This window comes from Eubalaena glacialis, chromosome 11 (assembly GCF_028564815.1).
Source record: "Eubalaena glacialis isolate mEubGla1 chromosome 11, mEubGla1.1.hap2.+ XY, whole genome shotgun sequence".
Taxonomy (NCBI): domain Eukaryota; kingdom Metazoa; phylum Chordata; class Mammalia; order Artiodactyla; family Balaenidae; genus Eubalaena; species Eubalaena glacialis.
The window spans coordinates 87,677,336-87,683,368 of NC_083726.1; the positions used below are offsets into that span (position 1 = coordinate 87,677,336).

At 40.4% G+C, this 6,033-nt stretch overlaps 1 pseudogene; it reads right to left on the reverse strand.

The window, feature by feature from the left end:
• Nucleotides 1–4,898: 4,898 nt before the first annotated feature.
• On the reverse strand, nt 4,899–6,033 carry LOC133101210 (E3 ubiquitin-protein ligase KCMF1-like; annotated as a pseudogene).

The window sequence follows — 6,033 nt, forward strand, 5'->3', positions numbered from 1 at the left end:
CCTTCTTTTACAGGTAGCTGTCCAGTTTTCCCAGCACCACTTATTGCAGAGACTGTCTTTTCTCTATTGTATATCCTTGCCTACTCTGTCATAGATTAGTTGACTACAGGTGCGTTTGTTTATCTCTGGGCTTTCCATCCTGTTCCGTTGATCTCTATTTCTGGTTTTCTGCCAGTACCATATTGCCTTGATTACTGTAGCTTTGTAGTATAGTCTGAAGTCAGGGAGTCTGATTCCTCCAACTCCATTTTTTTCCCACAAGCCTGCTTTGGCTATTTGGGGTCTTTTGTGTCTCCATAGAAATTTTAAGATTTTTTTGTTCTACTTCTGTATAAAATGTCATTGGTAATTTGATAGGGATTGCATTGAATCTTTAGATTGCTGTGGGTAGTATACTCATTTTCACAATATTGATTCTTCCAATCCAAAAATATGGTATATCTCTCCATCTGTTGGTATCGTCTTTAATTTCTTTCATCAGTGTCTTATAGTTTTCGGCATAGTTGCCTCCCTATGTAGGTTTCTTCCTAGGTAATTTTTTGTTGTTGTTGCAATGGTAAATGGGAGTGTTTCCTTAATTTCTCTTTCAGATTTTTCATCATTAGTATATAGGAATGCAAGAGATTTCTATGCATTAAACTTGTATCCTTCAACTTTACCAGATTTATTGATTAGCTCTAGTAGTTTTCTGGTGGCATCTTTAGGATTCTCTATGTATAGTATCATGTCGTCTGCAAACAGTGACAGTTTTGCTTCTTCTTTCCCAATTTGTATTCCGTATATTTCTTTTTCTTCTCTGATGGCCGTGGCTAGGACTTCGAAAACTATGTTGAATAATCGTGGTGAGAGTGCACATCCTTGTCTTGTTCCTGATCTGAGAGGAAATTCTTTCAGTTTTTCACCTTTGAGAATGATGTTTGCTTTGGGTTTTTCATATACGGCCTTTATGATGTTGAGGTAGGTTTCCTCTATGCCCACTCTCTGGAGAGTTTTTATCATAAATGGGTGTTGAAAAGTCAAAAGCTTTTTCTACATCTATTGTGATGATCATATGGTGTTTCTTCTTCAATTTGCTAATTTGGTGTATCACATTGATTGATTTGCGTATATTGAAGAATCCTTGCATCCCTGGGATAAATCCCACTTCACATGGTGTATAATTCTATTAATGTGTTGTTGGATTCTGTTTGCCAGTATTTGGTTGAGGATTTTTGCATGTATATTCAAGAGTGATATTGGTCTGTAATTTCATTTTTTTGTAGTATCTTTGCCTGGTTTTGGTATCAGGGTGATGGTGGCCTCATAGAATGAGTTTGGGAGCCTTCCTTCCTCCGCAATTTTTTGGAAGAGTTTGAGAAGGATGGGTGTTAGCTCTTCTCTAAATGTTTGATAGAAGTCACCTGTGAAGCCATCTGGACCTGGACTTTTGCTTGTTGGAAGTTTTTAAATCACGGTTTCAATTTCATTACTTGTGATTTGTCTGTTCATATTTTCCGTTTCTTCCTGGTTCAGTCTTGGAAGGTGATATCTTTCTAAGAATTTGTCCATTTCTTCCAGTTTGTCCATTTTATTTGCATAGATTTGCTTGTAGTAGTCTCTTAGGATGCTTTGTATTTCTGCGTTGTCTGTTGTAACTTCTCCGTTTTCATTTTTATTTTTATTGATCTGAGTCCTCTCTCTGTTTTTCTTGATGAGTCTGGTTAATGGTATATGAATTTTGTTTATCTTCTCAAAGAAGCAGCTTTTAGTTTTATTGATCTTTGTTATTGCTTTCTTTGTTTCTATTTATTTTATTTCTGCTCTGATCCTTTTGATTTCTTTCCTTCTACTCACTTTGCAATTTGTTTGTTTTTCTTTCTCTAGTTCTTTGAGGTGTAAGGTTAGATTGTTTATTTGTGATTTTTCTTGTTTCTTGAGGTAGGCTTTTATTGCTATAAACTTCCCTTAGAACGGCTTTTGCTGCATCCCATAGGTTTAGGATCGTCTTGTTTTCTTTGTCATGTGTCTCTAGGTATTTTTTGATTTCCTCTTTGATTTCTTCAGTGATCTCTTGGTTATTTAGTAACGTAGTGTTTAGCCTCCATATGTTTTGTGTTTCTTACGTTTTTTCCCCTGTAATAGATTTCTAATCTCATAGCATTGTGGTCCCAAAAGATAATTGATGTGATTTCAATTTTCTTAAATTTACTGAGGTTTAATTTGTGACCCGTGATGTAATCTATCCTAGAGAATGTTCCATGTGCACTTGAGAAGAAAGTGTAATCTGCTGTTTTGGAATGGAATGTCCTGTAAATATCCATTAAATCTATCTGGTCTATTGTGTCATTTAAAGCTCGAGTTTCCTTATTAATTTTCTGTTTGGATGATCTGTCCATTGGTGTAAGTGAGGTGTTAAACTCCCCCACTATTATGTGTTACTGTCGATTTCCTCTTTTATAGATGTTAGCAGTTGCCTTATGTATTGAAGTGGTCCTATGTTGGGTGCATATACATTTATGACTGTTTTATATATATATATATATATATATATATATATGGGATTCCCGACATTCTCCAATTACAAACTTGACCTCACAGCACATTTACCGTCACTCTCTGCCTGACTACTGGAGCCTTTGGTGACACACTGGGCCCTTACATGATGACACATTGGACGCCGAGAGTCCTGCATACGGTGAATAGCATTACCCATGTAATGATCTAGGCAGGCCTAGGTGTCTTTGTATCATCCAAATGCCTCGCGGTGTTACCGGTATTTTGGTACGTTTATCTGGCTTCACCCAAGGTCTACCTTCCCGTCATGGAAGAGAGATGACAAGTAGGAGTTTCCAGGAGGTACTTTAGCCACGGGGATTGATTCATTTCAGCTCAGTGACACTCAAAAAGGGAGAGCAACGTTGAACTTAAGAATGGGTCAAACTGTGTCCCCAGGGCTGTTTTAAAGCTGTAGAAAGCGAGCTATACAAGCAAAAAGCAATTAATTCCTCTTCCCACTGCATAGAAATAGCTGATCTCAACAGTCTGTCTCGTGTTATTTCTCTTGGAAGATATCCAAGGAACTGACAGGACAAAACTGTCTCCCAAACACATGAATTCATACATGACGGTCTTAAGCCTAGAAAAAGGCATCGAGGAGTTCAAGCAGTCGATCGACTCAGGGTTCATGGAGACTGCTGCACACCAAACTTTGCTTATGGGAAACACTGGGGCTTACCTTGATGTTAGGGGTCACGTTCACTTTGCACTTTATCTAGGGTGGGCAGTGGCATGAGCTCTGACCAAGCGGTGAAAACCTCCCCACTACTTATGAGAAAACGTGCTTTTATTCACAGAGGCATCCCCAGAAATGAATAAAAGATGGTTAACGTCAGACAGCCTTGAAGTTGTCACTATCTGTCTTTAAAAAGGGAAAAATACTGACTTTTCTAGTCCTCCCAATTACAAAGTAGATCACACAGCACATTTACTTATCTTTTCTGACTAGCTACAAGAGACACTTGGAACAAAGATTGCCCTTGCACGATGAGACCTTTGGATGCTACGTGTACTGTGAGCAATTAACTGTAGAATCTTCTAAATGCCCTCAGTAGGCCTAGGTGTCTTTGGATGATGTAAATGCTGAGCAGCGCTCAAAGTAAATCTCTGCATTATTTTTGGCTGGACCTAATGTCTGGTTTCCTCTTCAGTTAGAGAGACGTCTGTCATGAGTTCTCAAAATGAATTGGAGACCCGGTGTTTTTACATTGCAGCTCAGGTTTCCTCACTTTGGCACACCCACATTGAAAGAAAGCCTACCAAGAACTGTCTTCCTGAGGTTGTTTGAAAGCTGAGGAATGCAAGCCATTGAATTAAGCAAGCTGCTCCTAGCCCTTCAAACTGAACAGAAAGGGCGGTTCCCAGAGATGTGTTTCCCCGGATGGTGCTAAGATGGCTTTTGGGCCACAGTGTACTTCCACGGGAAAAGTACACACGCGAGAGTCCTAAGCACTGTGAGGAATACTGGAGCTAAAGCAGTCCATTGACTAAGGTTTCCTGGAAACTGTTGCACCCTATCTTTTGTGATGGGAAAATGTGCACCTTACCTCTAAACTAGAGGTCACATTTGGTTGGCACATTAGCTACAGAATGCTGTGGGATGAGCTCCAAGAAAGAAATCGAAAGCACGTGGTTTCTTTACGCAAATCTCACTGTTCCTCGCATAAATATTTGTAGAGTGACGAATAGATGGGCAGTGTGTGTTAGAGACACCTTGGAGGCCAAAACCATGTCGCTTTCCAAAGGGGGAAACGTGGGCTTTCCTGACATTCTCCAGTTACCAATTTGATCCCACAGGTCATTTACAGGCACTCTCTTCCTGACTACTGGAGACATTTGGGACACACTGGGACCTTCCACGATGACACGTTTGAGGCTGGGATTTCTGCGTGTGGTGAATAGCATTATGCATGTAATGACCTATTCAGGCCTAGGAGACTTTGGATCACCCAAATGCCTCGGAGTGTTACCGGTATATAGGTAGTCTTTTTTTTTTTTTTTTTAAGGTAAACCAGCCCAACAGATTTTATCGATTAATATTCATAATCACACACAGCAGCTTCATTAGATATTTCAATTTTCCTCTTCAGTTTGATTGTGGAGTATTAGCAGAAGCTTTTGCATGTCAAGGTACAGGAAGCAGAGATCACCCTGCACTGCTACCTATATTTTCCAGCTAGAGGTAAAAATTAGTTAAGTGGAAAGGATTATCATATAGATTTTCGCTCTTCCTTTTGAATGTACACAATAAAACAAGAGTGACAGACCTGAAATTACAATCACCAATCAAACCCAAGATAGTTGTTGTCCACATTCATTGGGAAATACAGCACAGAGGACATGGTCTGTGAATTGGGGTGTCATCAAAGAGGAGGTGGTGGAGGTTCATTTCCTATAGTACTCTCTTTTAAATTTAGGTTTTCTAAAGCAACATCTAAAGGCATAATATCTACACAGCCCAAAGCACCAAAATCTGCCAATTCACCCCGTTCATTCTCGTCTGAGGACGAGCTCTCTTCACGAAATAAAGTTGATCGAAGGCGCTCTTGAATAAAGAGGGTGCGGTCTGTGCACTCACTTTCTACGGACTGGTGCACTGTTTCAGACAATTTAGGATCGTTCAACCTTTTTAGAAGAAACTGGGAATTCTGGATAGTTTGCTGACTGCTTTCTGTGTTAGTTGTGTTGTTTGTTTCTGTGGAATGTGTGATTGTAGTGGTGACACTCCTTGTGTTAGTATGCCGGGTTGCGTTGCGTGCAGTGTCCAGTTGTGGCCGTGCTGCCCGGGCGTGCTGCCATTCTAGCTGCAGCTGTATCTGCAGTTGTTGTAACTGCGAAGCGGAAGGGCCAGAGGAATTAAGCTGTCCCCCTGCGGAACGTCTCACTCCTGATAACTGGGATCAAAGCTCACCTATAGGATCAATGGCTTCCCTATTGCTTGGAGAATATGAAGTCCGAGAAGAAGAAAGCCTGCCAGTAGAACTGCTAGTGGAATGAATGTTTGATCTACGTACACCAGGACCTCCCAATCCCCAGCCAAGGTGAAGCATTCATTCTATGTATATGTCGAACACCACTCGATTCATCTAAATCTCTAGGGGCTCTGTGTTCAAGAGTAAGACGAGCTGCAGGGTCATCCGTGACATGATTAGGACTGCCTCCAGGTAATGCTGCAAATACTGTATACATCACTTCTGTTGATGTTTCTGCATGTTCTTGAAGAGATGTCTCCGTATAGCCAATTTTTCCACAATAGGGACAAGTAAAAGCCTGTGGCTGCTCTACAGAGAAAGCTTAGGAACCATAGTACAAATCAACATCTACCCTTGTTAACATGCAGTGCATTGGATGGTCAGTTGTATGCCTTGTTCTTGTTGCACCACTTTCATAACAAGATGCACAAAAATCGTAACCATTGCATATTAAACACTTATAGCTGTGACCTTGAAAATTTCCCTTGAAACATGCATCACAGCTGACACCGTCACGTCGGGACAT